Below are 21,490 nucleotides of genomic sequence, written 5' to 3'. Positions count from 1 at the left end.
TTTTGTCTGAATTTTTCTTTCTTTCACTCTCTCTTTCTCTCTCTTTCTCTGTCTCGTCTTTCTGGACATCATCCATTTCTCAATTTATTTGCCGCATTTGTAGTAGTAAAAGGTAACTGCGCGTACAGCAAACGAATTCTTTTTTAACACTGCACCTTAAAAATTTACACATTTACAAGAAAATAAAATAATAGTCATTATTTTGAGTAGCGCCGTATTCATCTTAAAACAAAAGAATTTTGGAATAAAGTGATACGTTATATAAAAAAACACGCTATCATAAAATTCTGAATTATACAACTTGATGTTCTCTCTCTCTCTCTCTCTCTCTCTCTCTCTCTCTCTCTCTTTTAGCGTGATCTTATGCCATAAGTCAAGCAAATTAGCTACGACGAAAAGATCGATCCGTCGTTTCACCTTCGCTTTAAAAATGCCTATGCATGCATAAAATAGATCAAAGCTTGCAAAAAATAATGCAATTATCGCCGTGACACAATTAAAAGATATTAGTTTGTACGAAGGGAAAAACACATAAATGTTTTTATAATTCTCTCTTGTTGCAAGATAAGTCTTATATTTTTATATAAATATTTTATAAAATAGTGTTTTTTATTTAATATTTTATCTATCGCCACACAAACTTGACTTCTCGCGTTTTTTACGTCCTAAATCCGTTGTCAAGAACACGCAAGCAATGTAAGCGTACATAAGTACAACGTGGCCTTCTTCGCGCCAAGCTAAAGCTTTTATTGCCGGTCCGTCAACTCACCCCCTCCCCACTCCCGTCCATTTAATTACCTTGAAAGCTGGGTGGAGACTAGAGGTTGGCCACCTTTCGGCTTCCATGTTAATAATGCACTCAGATGCGTCGCCACTCGTGGCAAGTACATCAAGAGATCTTTGCGGTTCGAAGCTCTTTGAGGGATGATAATTCTATTCGAGCTTTAAATTAACAACGATAATATAATTTATCCATTAATATTATCATTAAAATGTGCTCCTATATATCGTTTTATCATTTATTATAATAAATTGTATTAAAAGATAGAGAGATAGTATTATTACCCGATATAAAATTCGATATTATTGCCATAAAAATTAATTTTAATCTGTCAAGCAATTAGAATCGCTTATGGCAATAGCGACTTTCAAAGGCTTCCTCCTACCGAGTTTCGCGTTTCACCTCAATCGTTGCCTTAGTCGCGTCCGATTTAAACGAAGAATATCGCGGAAGCAATTATTTTGTTCCATTATAAAGGAAGAATGATAGGACCCTCGGGATAGAACGACATGATGATTCAAAATGGTTTGCGATCTCTGAAATATTAATCGTCGGCATTTTCCTCGATCAAGATTAATAGACTAATTTACAATACCAGGGAGAAATAAGGATAAACAAAGAGACGATAAATACGGATTAATTAATAATATTAATAAATATACGACGTAGATATACATATATATAATGTAAATATTAAATATTTATTATTATATTAATTATAATATTATATTATAATATTATAATATTGTTATATTTATTAATTAATTATTATATTTATTAAATATAAATTAATTAATTAAACTACTTCTTTTTTTGTCCAGCCAACATTAAATTTTATGCAGACATGTATTATATGTTCATTCGTCAAGAGGAGCGCGCGACAGGAAACTCTGCCTTCGAGCGGCCGACCATATTCCGTCTAGTTCTACTGCGACGCGAAAAACTGCTGCACAATACGAAAAATATCATTATGTAAGATCCGTGTCCATCTGTCACAGCAAGACATTTATGTCAAATTTGTCATTTTTCGTAGCTGAAGCGACGAGAAAAACCAAAGAATGTTTTACACGAAAAAAACAATTTTTTTTGTTTAATTGTTAAATTTTTTTATCACAGTTTTTAAGCGAATATAATACCGATAGAATATTATTTTAAATCTTAATATATTTATCATGGATAAAATTATAACGTTGCTATTAAAATTGTTAATAGAATTAATACTTTGCTACCGCAACGTCTCGTCGTTGAAATCCCTGTTTCATTTAGTTAATTAAAAAGAGACTTAAATAAAGCCTTTTACTTTAAGAACGTGCGATTACTTGCGATTACTCGAACAGTAAATAATATATAGCAAAACAGTTAAAGTAAAAGCATAAGATTGAAAAGATGAGATTCATTCTCGTAACACATATATAAATAATGATTATACGTATGCTGCGCGTTTATAACACTTATTGATCTTGCCACAAGAGTACAACTTCGTCGTACTGTTATCACTCACCCCCGTGAGGACGAGAAGACCACGTTACAAGGTCGAAGAGAAAAATCCATATCCCCGACGAGTTCCGGGAACACCGCTCGTGCTTGTAACGCTCAAGCATCGCGAAATAATAATTAAAGGAATCCGCCGCGATGGACGCTCGCAACATTGATCAGCTGTTCGAAAATATATCGTGTTATACAATTGCATGAGATTACGATTTTTCGATTGATCGTCGCATAGTTCTATTTTCGCATTCCCCGCATCTGCTCATTATATATTACTAGATCGAAAAACTTGATTGCGATATCTGATCCGTTCTCGTTAGATTACACACTTGAATATCTTACGCAATTATTCATCTAATGTAGTGATTCTCTTTGGCGTTTATATCGTAGCACAATGTTAGTATATCACCAATGGTCACAACCTTTTTTTCTCAATTTTGTTTTATTAAATTTTACTTATATAGTTTTATTTAATTTTACTAAAATCAGTATATAAATTTTGCTAAAATTTAACACACAACATATATTTGTGATTTCGAATCAAAGAAATATAGGCGCCATTGATGATTTGTAGCGATGGATCACGCATAGCAAGATTTACTTAAGACGACATGCAGAAAAGAATAAAGATAGAAAAAGTTGTGGCACAAAATTGGCCAATTGACAATAATTTTCTTCTCGGCAAATTCTAGCTATCTGTCTTTCGTGAAATTTTATCTTTGAGAAATTTGCAAAGTTTTTCTATTAAAGAGTATGAATCTTCGGCAATTATATATTTTCCTGTTATTTAATGTTGTTTAAGTTGAATAAAGTCGATTCTCTTTGTAATTGCTGTTTGCAAAGTAGACGACTTCTACTTGTCTCTTCCAAATGCTTTCACAAACTATTGATATCAAGCAATATCGAAATAATGGAGAGCGCGTTATAAACAAGATTACTTCTCCACGTGTAACGTATACAAAATAGATTCACTCGTGTCCATTATATAATTTGCGTCGCGATTCAAGCATTCAAGCGTGCGCCGAATCAGACTTTGATCAAATACAATAATCGATATGACATAAAGTTCATACAAATACACTGCGTTTAACGGTAAATAATATACTGCGTTCATATTCTGCGCGCGTATAATATATCTCGGGCATTTATTATATTTGAATACGCGCGAATGTCGAAAACTGCTTGCAACTAGAAAGCTTACAGCGAGCTTACGCTTTACAATATATATATATATATATATATATATATATATATATATATATATATATGTGTATATTTGTTTTACAAATTCCGCCTGGTTACTGTGGCTTACATATGACATATATCGACGTGCAACGTAGATGATAGTAGACGGTAGTATGTCTGTACTAGTGCGACCTATCGTGGTACGCAAGCACACAGCCCGAGGCACGCTAGCTATTGGCATCCTGGTATCCGGAGAGAAAGAGAGAGAGAGAGAGAGAGAGAGAGAAAGAGAGACAAAGAGCTTTAAGCTCTAGCTAGGGGTATTGGACTATTGGAGATTCTTCCTTCGTCTCTCTCCTCTCATCCCCTCGGCCGACACATCGTCTTTCTTAGTTCACCACCCTCTTGCATCCGTCCCTCCTCTTATTTTCCTTGCGTTGTCCTGGTTGACTGCTGCCTGAATGAACGGCGAAACTTATTAAGCCACACCCGCCAGCTGTCATGGGTTGCCAGTGTATTTTCCAAAGACGAATAGACAGCTGAATCGCGTGGTGGTGAACACAATGAACATGACGGATGTTCAGAGTGAGAGAGACGATTAGAAAAGAGAAAAAAATTTGCGAGAAATTTTTCAAAAAGATGAAAAAATATGCCAAATATTAAAACCTATATGAATGACTCTGATGACATTTCGTTTTCTGATATCCCAAACTTTACTTCGATTATTTGCCAGTTATTTGTATAATGTTTTATATGCTTTTGAGTACGATCATTTATATTAATTTTTTTATCTCATTCTTTTCCCTCATTATTAGTTCTTCAAATATTCATAATTTACGAGATTCTGATAAATTATTTTTATTAATACGTATCATAATTAAAAGTTATTAGGTTGCAAAATTGTATTTATATATATACACCGTAATTTTATCTACTAAAGAAGAGAAGATGAAAATACTAAATCCTGCAACAAACTGGTTTTTTGAATAAAATCAATCTCGGAAATTGAATCGAGACGTTAATGTACGAATAACGTAATATTTCAATAATCATTACATGTATATTTGTCCATTCTGTTTTCCTTTTCTGTCGTTATCTTCACGCGTAATTGAACGGAAACGGCAAATAATGCACATGAATGAGAAACGGAAATAATAGACAAGGGACAACTTGATAGTCCACGACCTACTTTGCTAGTTTTTATCAAGATTTCTCTTCTTTCGCACTCGTCTCTCTTATTTTTTCGTAAATCACTCCACATTTCTTTTTCTCCCTCCACATCCGTTTCTCTGGCGCCTTTCTCTCCCATTCAACGTGCTTCTTGAGAAGAAAAAAGATAACGAATAAAGATGCGAAAACTTTTGCGACCGCAGATCTTTCTCTCCATGAACTGAAATCGGGGCGAAAATAAAATACGAAACCAAAATCGATAATATCTGTAGGGCTGTCGGAGTTTTTGCGGCAGAAATGTCTTGTGATAAATTTACATGGTTAGATTTAAAAGAGAATTTATGTAAATGGAAAGTATACGCGGAATAAAAAGGATATGCAAGACGAAAAGAGTTTGAAACTATTCTAAGTCTGCAATTATATATATATATATATATATATATATATATATATATATATATATATTCATGCGTAATAAAATTAAAAATTTTGCATTTTTATCCAATTTTTTGAAGATTAATTAATATCAATTTTTCTGTAAATAAAATTAATATTGAAAATATAGCACAGATGATATTCGCACTTCTTTTTTGTGCAAGTCTTCGAATAGTTGAAGCGGCTTGTTAACAATGTTCTTTTTTGCCAATGAAACTTGTCGACGTAGGGTTTAGATTGCCGATGAAAGTTTTAGACTTGGAATGAGCACTCGAGATCGCTAGCTCGGTTCATTCAGCTAGTAACTAGGTGGTCCACTGATCATTTAGCTTCATTACTTGTTGAATGCGAGCCATTGTCTAACGCCATTTATCCCATCTAAATGGATTTCTAAGCGAATCGATAGGACAATAAGCTCGCACAAAGATGATTACTGTGCATCGATTATATTCTCTATGTATTGTTTACACGATTTGCAGAGAAATCAAGGTAGGGAAACCTATAGTTGAATAACCCCATTGCCATTTCCAAAGTGAACATTGAGCAAGTTCGTAAAGATGCAATAAGGATCGTTTCATCCATAATCGACAAATATCGCGCGAGTTATTATCGATCAATTCAATTTCGTTATTTTGCTACAAAAATTTATATATGTAATTACTATAATTTTTGTGAATTTTAATATTTATATTATACTTCCTTTCTTACAATTCTACATAATATTGGTACAAAAATTTTTTCAGTAACGACAAATATTTTTGAAAATAATATATTGAGAATGTATTGAAAAAAAAAAAAAGAAAAACGATATGATTCATCGCACAAATGTGGATTATCAATATTTTACGTCAACTTTCATTTTTGCACTGTAATGTATCATTCTTTTTTTTTATTCTTATTCGATCTCATCGAAAATCCGACGAATGACTAATTATATTGTAATTCAACCATCCTAGTTCCGTGAAAACACAATGACTGCGTACACATCAATATTGACAAAGTTTCGTTTTATTCAATCGTTTGATAATTGTCATTGGATGCGCGGCATGCGTTATTGTCTAAAGTTTTGGTTTTCATCCGGCAACAATACTGATTGCAAGTGTAAAGATAATACCGTAAAAGCATACTGCATGCTCCTGCGAGATAAGTCACTTGTCCTTAACACGACAGATTCAATTTCAAGTTTCCTGCTGACAAAAGAAAAGCTCAATTCGGGAGGGTTGCTAGCAAGCTTCTCTATACGATTCTCTGCATTGTGCACGCGAATACGAGGAAGATATCTTAAAATTTCATTCTCTCTTAAATAGAATTAGTATATTATCACTGATAAGCAGTAGTTTCCATTATTAGTATATAACTTATTATATAAACATATTTACAATTATTAGTATAATTGCAAATCGTAATCTCATTGAAAAAAATCAGTCAGTGAATAGTATTTGATTTGTGAGAAATGAAATTACTATCATAATCAATGAAACGTAAAATAAAGGAGCAAAGTGCGAGTGTTTTCATTAAAGATCAGTGAGATACTCTGATCTTCGATGATCTTGTCAGCACAACGTAAATTATAAATAAGTTTATTGATTTCTTTGGACGCGTTCCATTGCACATTTCTTTGTCGTAATTCGCAGTAATAACAGTACTAATCGATAAAACTTTTGCTTTATGATATTTTACGTAAATGTAAAAAAATGATAAAATGTAGAAGCAAGAGATGTCATGCTCTTTGATATTCTAAATTTAATTTTAATCTTATTTACTCAATTCTCTGCAGGGTATCTATACTGCACACTCTATATACTCTCTCTCTCTCTCTCTCTCTCTCTCTTTAAAATCAAATAATTCATTTACGAGCGAATGCATTTTAGCGTACATTGTATCGTGTTAAAATGCATTTTGCCGAAATCGGAGAGCTCCTCTACATGGCGAATGATACCTGATTAACTAGCAATACAGAACCACAGAAAGATTCGAATTTCGATCAATTTAAATATCGCGGTACCATAAAAGGGCAAAGGGGAACATCAACACAAATAATATAATATTTCCGACTCATAAAAATTCAGCGTTTTGAATGAATAAATTTTTCAAGCAGTTTCAATTTTTATATTTTGCAGAATGGAAAAATCATGTTTGACTTGAATCTTTTTAGCAAATATTTTTTATTTTTAATGCGTAACAGAAATCTGTATTGATGTAGTTAAAAAATATTGAAATTATTTCTTTCAAGCTTGAACGAAATCATTTCTCTCTCTTTTTTTTCTTCGCACAATAAGCCGATTACGCAGCCGAGCGCAAATATCAAGAATATTCGTGAACGCTCCAAGTTTGTGACGAAGAGACGCATTGGCGCTCAGGAGACTCGACGAAAGTATCCGATCGCGTCGGAAAACGATTTACCGAAAATCGAATACGAGAGAAGGGGAGGGCTTTTTCGCGAACATGATGGTTTTATCGGAAAACTTTTTGGTAGTGCAGCGCAAACGCAATTCTCTTGCCGGTAATTTTATGACATTACACAGTGCACAGAGTACGCTGGAGGGTCTCTGCGACCGTCTGTCTGCTACAGGCGTCGCATGTGAATGCGTTTCATCGCAAAAGATGCATCAAACGTAGTACTATCGACTGCAATGCAATGCAAATAGTGTGTTGTAAATATTAACACGGAAAGGATCAAAGAAAATCAAACGCAAATCCCGTCATGCTATGTAAAAAGAACAGAATCCTGAAACATTTCATGGCTTGAAGGAATTAAAAAGTTTCAACCGTATGTTTAAGTTTCATCAAGTTGATCTTAAATTTAATCGAAGAAATTGCATATTTTAAGAACACCAAACTACAGAATGTTGTAGAATTTTGCCAGAACATTTACAGATTAAATAAAGCCTAATTCACAATATTTACGACGTACGATTAAATTTTAATTTTCTTCCTTTTTTTTTGAAAGATGTAAAATTGACTTTCTTTTTCAATAATGTTGAAGCATCAATAAATTTCGAGTTAACAGCTAAAAGAATTAGTTTTTAGCAAAAAAAAATATTTTTCAATTAATTTTGGACAAATTTATAAATCTTCTCTTCTAGAGCTACAAATTAAAAAAAAAAATTAATATCAAAAGTTAAAAAATCATAAATCGATAACATTCCTCGTTATATCAATTCGCTAAAAGAAAATCAATTCTATTTCTACTAAAGTTAAGATTTCGAATTGTAGAATCCTCTGTTACATCTTTATCTACCATTACTGTTTTAATCTTTGTCGAAAGTAATCTTCAATTTATAATATAGGAATTTCGACATTATAAGCTCTTTATTGTACACATTGATCCTGTCCGCAGTTTGCCCGCGACAAGACGTGGAATGTAATACGTAAATGTAATACACAGAGCCGTGAATCAATATTGTCATAAGCCGTCTGTCGCGCGAAGCTCGCTAAAATCCCATCCGCTTGCGAAGCCGCGTTAAGACGTTTAAAATACGTCAAAGTATCCTTCTTTTGTGCCGTCGAGGACAAAGTTCCTTGCGCTTACCTAGCGCATGGAGTTTATCTGATGTTCCGATATGATCGGAGAACTTTATAGTTTCTCTTTCAAACGTGTTCGAACAAATCAGCTTCTTATAGAAGATGCTTGGAACACATAGTGCGATATATTTTCCGCCAAATGTGCACTTACATCACCTTTGCACATCAAATCCCTCAGTCATGATTTTATAAAGTTCGCAGAAAGAAATACATATTATTTATTCTGTGACATATTTCATGATTGAAAGTATCTCATCACAGTTTATGCAAGAGACAAACAAAAAATATAAAAAATAATTATAAAATAATTAATGCGTGCTCCTATATTATCTCATCATCTATTCTACTCTCTTCCAAATCTTTAATTTCCATAATTCTTCTCATATTATTATTATAATCATTATAAAATGATATATCATACAAATTTAGTTTAATACCATTTTAGAAAATAAAAGTTAGAAAAGTACTAGAAAAATAAAAATTTATTTCTTATTATATGATCCTTAATTTTTTTATTGATTTATGATTAACAGGTTATATTATATACGTATAAAAAGCTTCGATATCATCGAATAGATCGATACGATAGATAGACGTAGATACTTGGCGCGTGCACGTCAAATGTCAGACGAAATTGGACGCGGAGGTTCAATGGCAATTACGAGATGCTAGATCTGTCCAGAGCACAGCGAGATCTTTGAAATTGGTTGTATCTACAGTTCTATAGCTATAATCACCTGCCGATAATACATCCGCGATCGAAACTATTCATGCTATAGATAGGGCGTGCCGCAGGCTTAAAGATATTGATATACGCAATACTGCAAGAATAAATTAATTATTACTGATACGATATATTATAACAATCAATTTTTACGGCCTAATTCATTGCATATTAAAAATTATTACAATTTATTTCTAAAATATCAATCCTGATATGTTTTGATCAATACGAGAATTCAGATAAAAACTTATATTTTTAATTGCAACAAAAATTTTTAACATAATTAAGAAGAAATGGCAAAGTATTATTTAAGAGATTCGCGTCTATAAATACATTATATGGTAAGGAGGCCGTCCTCTATAAGATCAAAATAAGAGGGTAAGGACACAATACGCACATTAGTATCTATTCAATTTTTGCAATTCAATCATCTTTTGAATATCAAAATCGGGATCTTATAAATTCGGATTCTGAGGCAATGGTCCTCTGACCTCTGCGCCACTCTTATATAGGCGATAAAACGCCTCCGCCAAGTGGCGCATTCGCATTATCGATCACGGCGTATCACGTAACACGTAAAATTTCAACTCACTATTTATAGAATAAATAACATTCATCTTGTATCTGTGAACATGTATGTATATACAATCAAAACGAATAAAATTTCAACACTCGATAATATGTGAAAAAAAAAAAAATTCCGCCACACTTCTATATCCACGTGTATCCACGTGTACACGTGTCACATTCGGTCAATCCATCGTTTACTCGACAAGTTTTATCTTTCTCTCGTCAGTCTTTCTATTTCTGTTTCTCTCTCTCTCTCTCTCGGCTACCTGTTTTTTTTCTCTTGTTTCTCTTTGTCACATTACACAATGCATGATGTTTCATTTTAGGCCGAGGAAAATAATATTGGCCCGCGCTCCGAGGAAACGTCGCCCTTGTTTATCCTATTACGAATCTAGGAAAACGAGCGTGTAATAAAGTTATCTTCTCGTCGATGTAGCTTTCGAGGCCTGATGGCCACGCATTATTCGCGAGTAGTGGTTTTGCGTGACAGACCGGAGGCGAATGCAAAGAATCTCGACGCGGCATTACACACGTCGAGCTATTCGGCCGTTCACTTTGTTGTTCTTGTTGTGTGTGTGGCCTGCAACTTTACAAAGGACCGTCGCCCGCGGTTAGCTCTCCAATCTGGAAGAGTTTGTTGTTGCGTCGCGTCGCTGGCAGGAAATGAAAATTTACAGCGCTTCTTTTATTCAGTAAAAATAGAAAAAAATAGCTCACTGTTCACTGGACCAAATACTAGAAAAACCAATATATAGCAAAGAGCAGACATTTAGGACATCCAAATATGATTTCTCTCTCTCTCTCTGTGCAAGCCTTTTCATAAAAAAAATATGTAAAAGTTTTAACAATTTAGTTTCTTTTTCATATTGAAATTCATATAAAATTGTATACATGTAGACAATTGATTTTTTGAATTGCGTCTATTTTAAAGCCCGTTAAAAGAAATAAATATTTCATTTTTCTAGTTTCTCTTTTATTTTTTGGTGAATTTAGGATTTCTATAATATTTATATGTATGTGTACATTTTATTTAATATATTGATGCGCAACATTTGTTAGATTATTTTGCACCGAGTTAAAGAACAAAATAAAGCATTTTGATTGCCTGGCTGAGGTAAAGCCGATAATTTAGAAGATAGACTCGCGTGACAGAATAATGAGCGATAACAACTGAATGACAACTGCAAGCCACATGTAATTTACGGGCGAAACCACACACCGCGTTAAGTGAATTCGCGTAGAGAGACGATGCATGTCGAGAGGATTGGCTGCAGTAGCGAGATAATGTCCTAGTCATTCTTGCCACTGCAATCACTGCAACAACTATATATAGCGCATCTATATAATGCGACAGCTATCATTCCTCGAAAATTGACGTGTGCGAAATCCAGAGACGCGCGATCTCTTATGACAATTGATACGAATCGTTGATAGAATTTTATGAAATCTCTTTTGCAACCAACGATTCAGATGTTAGATCAACTATCGAGATAGAAAAACTTTAATCTGTGAAATTTGGATACCAATCGATTTACATCTCGAGGCAAGAAATTAAACCTATAAATTCAAAAATTATTTATTATATTATTATAATATAATTATTATAATATTATCCGGATTTGTTAAGAGAACATAAAAAATAGACCAATCCGAGCTTAACGCAGTTATTGATGTATAAAATAATTTTAAATAAAAATTATTTTGAAAGACAATGTTTGAAAAATATTTTCTACATTTCCATATTTTCCCGACCTTTCCTTGCTTTACCTTATTTTGTTAAGAAATATGCATAATTTTGAGTTTATTATGAAAAATATAGAATTTCTGTGTGTGTGTGTGTGTGTGTGTGTGTGTGTATGACATGTACCTAACTTTCCGCAATTTACTTTAAAGGATTAAAACTGGGGTCAAAGTATTAAGTACGTCAGAACCGACCGTCAGATTTAATTAACCACGGATTAGGTGATTACAACTCTCTTCATAATATAAGGAATGAATAAAAGTCTAGCAAAGTGAGTGATAACTAAATTATTTGCGATCAAAGAATATCAAAAAAATCCTTGAACAATATATTTTATTTTTGATATTGGAAAAAGTGGAAGAAATACGTGCATGAATAACGCATTTCAAAAGGATCAGACACAAAAAGTTAAAAAAATTTGCCACAATATGTGAATGCTAACTTATACTAATTGTAGTTCAAGAATCTTTTCGAAAGACTTTTATTCAGAGATAATTATACTGATAACACGAATGAATAGATCGATGATAACGAACGTGGGACAATTCCGAGAGAGATATTGGAAAAAAAAAGAAAATATGCCCGAAAAGAGAACAATATGGTGTTTAAGTAGAAAAGTTCCCGCTATCGCGGACGAGAGCGATTACGTAGTTTGCGCGTCTGTGCCGTGCAAACACCTGCTCTTCTCGATGAGAGAAAAAAAGAGGGAAAGAGAGGGAAGGGAAAAGAAGAAGAAACATGCTTATATGTTATTTTCCATAAGTTTTTTTTTTTATATCGTACTACCAAAATAGAAATAGAACTTTGTCTCGCATTTCGCGTCCGCGTAATTCCTTCACGCTGACACACACACACACACACACACACACACACACAAACATACCTTCAGTTTAACGCAAAGTCGAGCGGTTCAATATGACCGATACGAACGGCATGAGTTTAATAATCCGCGACCGTCACGCTGACGTTTCCAGGTCTACGAGCATCGCCCTACGATTTAGACGGACCATATGTCCGTCCGACATGCTTCAAAACGTCCTCGATACTCGATTTCGCCGTCGCATCAACAACAATATCGAGAATGTCGTATCGCGCCCGCGTTTGATACCGCGATGCTACTTTCGAATCGATGGGCATGCACAAATGCAAACGGATTACGTATGCAGTGAAAAGAGGAGAGGCGGCGGCCGTGATCCATGTTTTACACTTCTCTCGTCAAATGCGCGCATTTTTCATGTGTGTCGTCTTATTTATATTCCATGTTCAAATTAAATCGCAATTTTGTGAATGCACATGTTTCATTTTTTTCTGTAGTAAAAGCTCGCAAAATATTCTCATATGTTTTTTCAAATAAATATATCTCAAGCAATATAATCTGTATTTGTATAAATATATACATAAAATATATTCTCTAAGTATATATGTAGCTCCTGACTCTCTAATTATTTTTACTTTTTATATCGGCTGACGTCGTCGCATTCGCGCATCAAATTGGATTCCTTTCAGCAGTAGCTACAGTTGCATGACCTAAGCGCACTTTTCCTTAAACGGGATCGCTCGTAAGGGAGGAGAAGCTTGTATGTCGTAATTCTGATGCTTATACGTACATACATGTTGCAATCTGACGGAAATGTACGGGACTTACTCCATCTATTCAATGATCTCTGAGCCGTTAAGCTGTTTGGTTGTGAACGATTGGCTTTATATAGCAATTTATATTGCATCGGCTAAACAGCGCGCTGCGAGATCTTGACGATTCTTATGAATATTATATATATATATATATATATATATATATATATATACATATATAACGTGAAATCTTCTATAAAATTTTTCTTCTAAAATTTCATGCAGCTATTTGTAGCCAATGAAATTTTAGTAGTATAACTTTTTGATGAGAGAATGTATAAAATAAAATGGAAAAATATTATTGGATTGGTGCTGTCATATATTTTCACGCTTAACAAACAGAATCTAGCACAGCGCTTTCGCGCTTATAGCACTTTATAAAAAAATCTTTATAAAAAAGCAAAATATTGTTTGTTAAAATTTAATATCATGATATAGAGAAAAAAAAATATTCATTCAATTTTCTCTTTTTAATTTAGCATTACATTTTATATTTTTTATTCTCCGTCTCTTTGTGCTACATTTTATATCCCTTATTCATCGCTAAATATTGTTTCCATCTTTCGATCTAGCTCTTTCGTTCTCTCTGGTCCACGCAGCAAATGATTACATTTATTAATTAGCGCGACACGAGCAGCATAAATTTGCGAAATAACATTAAAGAGATAGGAAAAGAGGCGTTACAAAATCTCGCATACGTCAATGTATCAAAATGAAATTCCCTGTTCGTTAAATTTCGATACAATTATGAGCGCAATTATGAGCGATAAATTACTAGAGTATTATTATAAGGACTTTTTTGAACGGAACGTTCTTGATTTTGTCCGCCCGATGTTGAGTTTTTTATGGAAAAAATAATTCAAAAGTAGCAATGATCTTGAATATTTATTAAGTTCTATCCTGGGTGCTTCATCACATTTCTGATATGAATAAAACTCGTGCAAGAAATCCAGGAAAAGGACATTTTATGTGCTTAATAGATAAACTCGGAATAAACTCACCGTTATCGGCTGTATTTAAAGGATCTTGGCTTTCGCGTTAGAATGATTATTGAGCTCATTAGACATATTGTATAACTATGTCATTGTATATTTTTTTTTATTACCAGTTTTATATGCAAAATAAAAGAATACAAATGAGTATAACTATGTAAAATGTAAGTAAAGATAATAAAATTTAAATAGAGTTTACGAATCTTTATAGATCTTAGGTTACGTTGAATAAAAGCTTACGTTGAGGCTATTTTCCATTATAAATTAAAGTAAGAAAAGTATTAATTAGATATTATGGAAAATTTATTGTATAGGTCAATCTATAAATTGTAATCTACGAAAATAAAAAAAATTCATAAAAAATTAAATCCACTAAGAAGTATTCAAGAACAAAAGAATGAGAATAATAAGAAAAATGCAATGGATATTAATGTTTTCAAAAATTAAAAATTCCTGATTTTCTTTCGCAAAGCCAATCGTTTTAAAAAATGTTTACACTTGCTTTTTTTCTAAGAATCTTTTCACTTATTTCATACCTTCAGATATATGTATATTTGAATTTTTAAAAATCAGAAAATTTATTTTACAGAGAGAAATAGAGAGAAATTTAGTTCCTCTTATTATTTTCTAATTTTATTTTTTTTTTTCGAGAATCTGGGGAAACATATCGTATTATATACGCGCGTCGTATTATACACGCACTTTAGATCAGGGAATTTTGATGTCAATTATATTTTCCTCTCTCAGTTTTAAAATCATTTAGGTCATGCCTGGACAACGGAGTTAAAGCACTCATGATGACGAGGGTATAGATTGTAAAGCGTTCTCGAATGACCCTCCAGCTCGAATACTCTCGTCGATCCGCTGGACACGCGTGTACGAGATGGGCGTGTGAAATAAATAGAAAAAAAAACGTGGTTTTGAGATACTGCAATCGGCTTTATGCAATAAATTCAATTCGTATTTGAGATCTAACAGACATGTCGAAAACATGCCCTTGATATAATTGCATTGAAATTAGATATTTTGCGATGCAACTTTACATTCTCTATATTCTTGAAATATACTCGTGTTTGTGCAAAATGTGATAGGCGATAAATCAAACACCATAACATTAAGTATTAAGTTTAAATGTAAATTCTAAATTATATGAAATTTAAGAATTCTGTTTTAATTAATTCTTATATATTAATTTATTATATTTTTACAGATTGCGTTAATAAGATTATTATATCAATTACATGTTTACATTATATAAAAAAGAAAAAATAATTATACCGTAACGTTGTCTGGATATTCATCTAACTAAAATATATAAATATTTATCTTGCATTACCTTTTCTAAGGAGAGATAAACATTTTAGTCAAACAATAAGCTCTGAAGAATCGCGAGCTTAAATAAATGATTTATTTTTCATTTCACGTTTTCCATTAATTTTCTCTGTATATATTATCTTTGGCATATTATAAAAGAGGGAATGTTACTTTCGAACCCTTGCTTTTTTTTTTTATAGAATATTGCTAAGAGAGAGAGAGAGAGAGAGAGAGAGAGAGAGAGAGAGTAATATATCCATCTAATTTGCCTTCTAACTTTCTCGCAAAGTCATTTCCATAAACATGAATTAACCGCGGTTTAACAGGCCTCAATTAGAAGGGGAATAAATATCAGTTGAAACCTCAATTAACTTTAACTAATATCTATGGGAGTACAGGAGTCATAGAGATGTAACTTATAGACTAAAGAATTAATGATTCGGAAGAGATCAATTTATATGTAAATGCAACACGCATTTTAAAACTGTTAAATTCGAATAAACTACATTACGTATTCAGCGGTTAAAGTTTGAAATATGACAGGAATTCCATGAGGGATCGCGCAGCAGTCATTCAACCTGAAAAGGCGCATGGTATAATTACCCGGAAATTATGAGAACGGCCGCGCACTAAGTAATTGAGGGAATATAAAAAAAAACCAAAAGTCTCATCTCGCATTATATAACGAGGAAACGAATCCACGGACCTATATTTAATCATGAAATGTCGATACGATTCGCGAGAAGCACGCGGACGAGATATCACAAAAGAGGGGTGGCAAAAGGTTACATATCGAAGATCTAAAAAAAGAAACCGACGAAAAAAAAGAGAGAGAGAGAGAGAGAGAGAGAAATTGATTATAGTCGCGTGGATATACACACGCTCTGGTTACCGCGGACGAGGATCTTCGTGCTTTTTTCCATAAATATCGATCCAATCCACATTGGACGAGCCATAAACTCGGCTATTTCGCGAGATGTGTGTGCTTATCTTTCGGCACGGCTTCCAAGTTCATTGATCGCGATGAGGAAGATTTTTTGAACGGTGTCGTGAGATGGAAATAAAACTATACGCGAGAAAAAGTAGGATGGGAAGAGAGAGAGAGAGAGAGAGAGGTCACGCTCGAAAAGGATTGATCGTAAAAATGATAAATCGCGTAAGAAGTTGCATTCCTCGCGCGCGTTAATCATATTTAAGTTACATTTAATTATAGCCCGCGAAATATTGGGCTATGATACACGAAAAATGAATCATCGGAGATTCTTATTTTCTCTGAGAGAGAGAGAGAGACCTCGACGAATAAATACAACGAGAACCGATATTAGTTGTGCAATTTTCCGACTCAAAACCTATCAGGAGGGTGCGCCCACCAAGATTCACTTCTAGAACATCTATTTATAACATCATTCTCGACAGCTCGATTGTTCCGGCAAACGTTAAAAGCCAAATGTACAAAATGACACGCGATGATCAATGACGGATTGAATGGTGTGATAGCGATGTGATGGCAAACGACGCATCGAGCATCGAGGTCGCTTCGCCCTATGTGCCGGGGCTTCTTAATTAGCCATCTTTATCATTAATCAGCCGACGCGCGGCGGTACAAGTGTTACGAGCGTGTAGCAAGAATAGCAGGCAGAAAATGGATAGATAGGTAGAAAAAGAGAGAAGGGGAAAAGGGGGATGTGAAATACAGTTGGCGAGGGACGAAAAGTGGGCAGACGGGGCGCGCGGTGCAGTTAGCGGAAATCAGCAGAATACCGCACCTGATCAATTAAGCTGCTAATCGCACCGAGATGACTGCTCGCCGCTATCATTCGTCAGATGATTGTCCTCCACTATCTCGCATACCGGGATTCCGATTGCGTGTCCTGCTCGTCCCCCGGCATCGTCATCTCCCGTCCTTGGCTTAATCTTCTCTGTTGAAACCCGGAAACGAGCGAACGACGTTTGTCTCGACGAGACGGATCGACCTTCTACCGCGCGGATTGAGAGGTTTGTCCGTCTGTCTTTCTCAAGGGAGGTGGCGGCAACGAGCACGACGAGCACGCGAGCTTACGCGAACCTCGCACCTCGCACGACTAACCGAGGCCTGGAACTTGGGGCTTGCCTGCCTGCCTGCCTGCCTGCCTGCCACCCTTGGCTGGTAAATGCTGAAGAGCGGCGCCACGAGCGAGAAACTACCCCCTCCTTCCCCTTTTCGGCTACGTTGGGGAAAGAGGAAACTGCGCCGCGCCGGCGATATATCGGATAGCGCGGAGCGCCAAGATTCTCCAGGGAAGCTCTCTGATTTAATCGCACGCGAGCATCCTTAAACTCGCCCGAGAGATCTTTCCGCGCTTTCGCGCCCTGCGCCGCAGTAAGAGTAATGCCAGCCGCTGCGAGAATGAGGACTTAGAGTTCACGCTAGGTATTTTAAACGTGTGACATTTTCACGCGACACTTCTGTCAATAACGTTTTCTTGTGCCGATAGCGTCTTCTCTTCCAATGTTCGGAAGGTACTTTCTCTCAGTACTCGGCATTTATATTATGTTTATATACAACTATTGTCGGAGACACTCAAGTTTTACAATAAACGTCTAATGTCAAAATGTGCCGCAAAAAAAAAATAATAATTTCATTTATCAGAATTGCAATGTGTTAAGAATTCTTTGGAACTTTTTAAAATTAATTTGGATTTTCCAAGTATTGTTGATATATTTAAAATTATAACTTAATAGCTAATTTTTTTGATATATATGCATTATATTTTTTAAGAATAATTTAACTATCTTTTTAAATATTTTTTTTATTGCAAAATTTAATTATATGCAAGAGAATTGCAATATATTTCTCAAACTTCATCTATCTTATTATATATATATATATATATATATATATATATATATATATATTTAATATTCAATTAAAATTTCTTTTTTCATATGTTATTCAATTTGCATTCAATATATAATTTGTTATCCGTATTGCTATCGAACCATGTCCATTGTTACTGTGGCTTTCCTTGTGCCACATTCTGTTCTCCTTCAACCCATAGCAATGGGAGAGTTCGTGATTTCTTTTTCTCGTGTCTTTCTTCGTGGAGCAACCACCTGTAACTCCTGCGAGATAGGCATTTCAAGCTGCACTATCTTCGTCTAACCATACTCAACTCAATCGTCGCACTATCTTTTACGTTTTCTCATCATATTTTTTACATAGATGGACAGTCTTGTATATCAAAATATTATTTATTTATTTATCCCCGTAGATTTCAATTATTCAATTAATTATTTAAATTAGTACTAAAATGATACAGATATAAGAAGGAATTTCTCTCTCTCTCTCTCTCTCTCTCTCTCTCTCTCTCTCTCTCTCTCTCTCTCTCTCTCTTCCTTTATTTCTACAATTGTATTATTGCATTTTACTATCTGTCAAAAATTATATCTAACTTTTTCAAAACTTTTCAATTTTAAAAATTAAACACAATAATCTTTTTCGATGAATTGTTTAATTAACAATATATAATTTCAATGAATAATAAACTCAATTGATTTCTGTATCTATTGATGAATAGATGTAAGAAAGATTATCTTCTTTCTACACTCTTCAAATTTATGAGAATAGCTCATTGAAAATTTATACTACAAATACTTTTTCATTCAAGGATATAAATCTTTCTGTTTTATAATATTGAAATAATGTAGGGAGCAAAACGTCAGCTGTCGGGGGAAGTAGTAGTAATTCAACAAAAGATAAATGTATTCTGTGTTACTCGCCATTCATAAAATAGAAACTAACTTATCGATATCTGAGAAAATAGAAAACGCGTTAATTTTACGGGAATTGGAACAGTAATGTGAAATGCACACGCAGCGATGATACAATTGATATATATTGTTCATTTATATAAATACAATCCTAAAAAATATTTAATAAAAATTACTCAACAAGTAATAACGCAATATAAAACGTAGCCATTAATAACAAATTTTTGCGTACTCTCCTTGTGCGTATATAATATTATTTAAAATATTCATTACTTTATATTCATAAAATATAATTATCATATTTTATTTTTTCCAAGAAATTTTGATTTGCAATTTAAACACAATCACAGTCATTAGCTCGTCCATATATTCGTGAGACAATAAATGCAAATAAAGTCATCAAAATAAAAAAATAAGAGAAGAAAATATAGATACATTATTTTTATGGCGAATAAAAATATCTTCTCTTATATCTTATTTTTATATTAAACTTATATTGCCATAAATATATCGGATTTCCACTGTAAAGAGACTTATCTAGGAAGAGGAAAATATCGTTAATGAAAATAAAAAATATCATTGGCTACAATATATTTTTCTATTTAGAAAACGTCTTCCAAGATTTTCTTATTAACAGCATACGTTATTAACATATACAAACATTATTAGAAAATTTCTACGTTATTTACGAACGTTATTAATTCTATTTAAAATGAAATTTATTGTAGAAAACATCAATCTTTTATATCAATTTGATAACTTTATTATCTTTTCCATGCTTTATTATCACATATAAAAACTCTTTCTCTTTTTAAATATCTAAAATTTAAACTTTATTTTGTGCCACAATCTTCCACAATTACAAGAAAAAAATGAAAATTATTTTTTAAACTAATATGTATGATAGATATTTTGTTTTCTGTGTCACATTCTTAAGCAGTTATATAGAAGAAGTTAAATACACTGCAATTGTATGCAAATATAAGTGAGTTTTCGGATATTCATACAGAGACTTTGATATTCCTATCTATATATTTTTATTTCGTGTACGTTATATTTTCGAGTTTATATTAAAATTCAAAACTTGACGCTACATATCTTTGATCATTTCACTAAATTAAATACATGAGATAATGTGTCACTGGTGAAAAACTTTCATGTAGCAGTTAAAAGCACAAAATAACATTACTAAAATATTATATATTTTCTTTCATTGTTTCGCCTTGCTTGAATAAAAAGTATTTAACAAAATGAGAAAAAGTGTCTTCCTTTTCAGAGCATGTATATTTTTAAATAAATAATTTTTCTATCTCATTCTATATCAATTTTTCGATTTGTGTCACATTGCTTCAAACTGTTAACTCTACTTTAATCATGCATTTAAATCAGTATTTTATACAAAAATCAATTTTTTTTAAATACTATATATGTCACAGTATTATATACATTTAACATTTCAATGTTAAATCAATATAAACAAGAGAGGAGAAAAAAGAGAGAGAGTATATAATATTGTTCTTATTGTTAATCAAAATATGCCGCAAGATATCAATGTATCTTATTGCAAGTTTCATAGGAAATCGATTCGTATAATAAATCGATAAAAAAGATGACAAAGTATGTGGTTGTTGATCGTCTCTAATAAGGAACCTAATCAATTCATAAGCTGGTTTCTGGTAATAAAAGTTGAATATCAACGAAATATGTGGGCGGCCTTGTCACCTGATTTTCTACATTCTTTCATGTACCTTATATGTGCTTCTTATCTTGCTCCCCACACGTCTCGTTTTTTGTTTCATATATCTCTCGTTCGCGATCAGCATTATATACACTCATCCTGCTTTCTTTTCACTTTATGCGGTTCTTCTATTATGTCAACCTCGGCCATCTGTGTCTCAACCCCTTGTCTCTACTTTGTTGCCTATTTTACCCCTTCCCCTCTCTCCTTCCTTTGCTGTCTTTTCCTTCCCTCGCACTCCGGCATATATATCTCGCGCTCTATCTCCCTCTTTTTCTCTCTCCCACCCTTTATCTTCCCAAGAGCGTATCTAATTCCCTGCTAGAGAGAAGTTCAGTCGTTGACGCGCTGTGAAACCAACAACATCACACGTGAGTTTATTAGCAATTACAGAAACGAATTAACATCAAGAAATTTTGCTGATTTTGACGATTAGATTTCTTAT

At 33.4% G+C, this 21,490-nt stretch overlaps 1 protein-coding gene across 3 annotated transcripts in view; it reads right to left on the bottom strand.

Moving 5' to 3' along the window:
- Positions 1-21,490, bottom strand: part of LOC126858403 (uncharacterized) — a 55,324-nt gene that overhangs the window by 11,630 nt on the left and 22,204 nt on the right. For 2 of the 3 annotated variants that reach the window (XM_050608682.1, XM_050608685.1), the window contains exon 1: positions 17,324-17,660. The exons of the other annotated variant lie outside the window; for it this stretch is intronic. The gene's annotated coding sequence lies outside the window, so the exon portion shown is untranslated. Of the gene's footprint in view, positions 1-17,323; positions 17,661-21,490 lie in introns of those variants that run through there. 3 annotated transcript variants of the gene reach the window in all.

The sequence above is a fragment of the Cataglyphis hispanica genome, chromosome 25 (genome assembly GCF_021464435.1).
Source record: "Cataglyphis hispanica isolate Lineage 1 chromosome 25, ULB_Chis1_1.0, whole genome shotgun sequence".
Lineage (NCBI taxonomy): Eukaryota > Metazoa > Arthropoda > Insecta > Hymenoptera > Formicidae > Cataglyphis > Cataglyphis hispanica.
The sequence above is the reverse complement of the archived record's forward strand: the minus strand, read 5'-3'. Positions and strand labels throughout refer to the sequence as shown.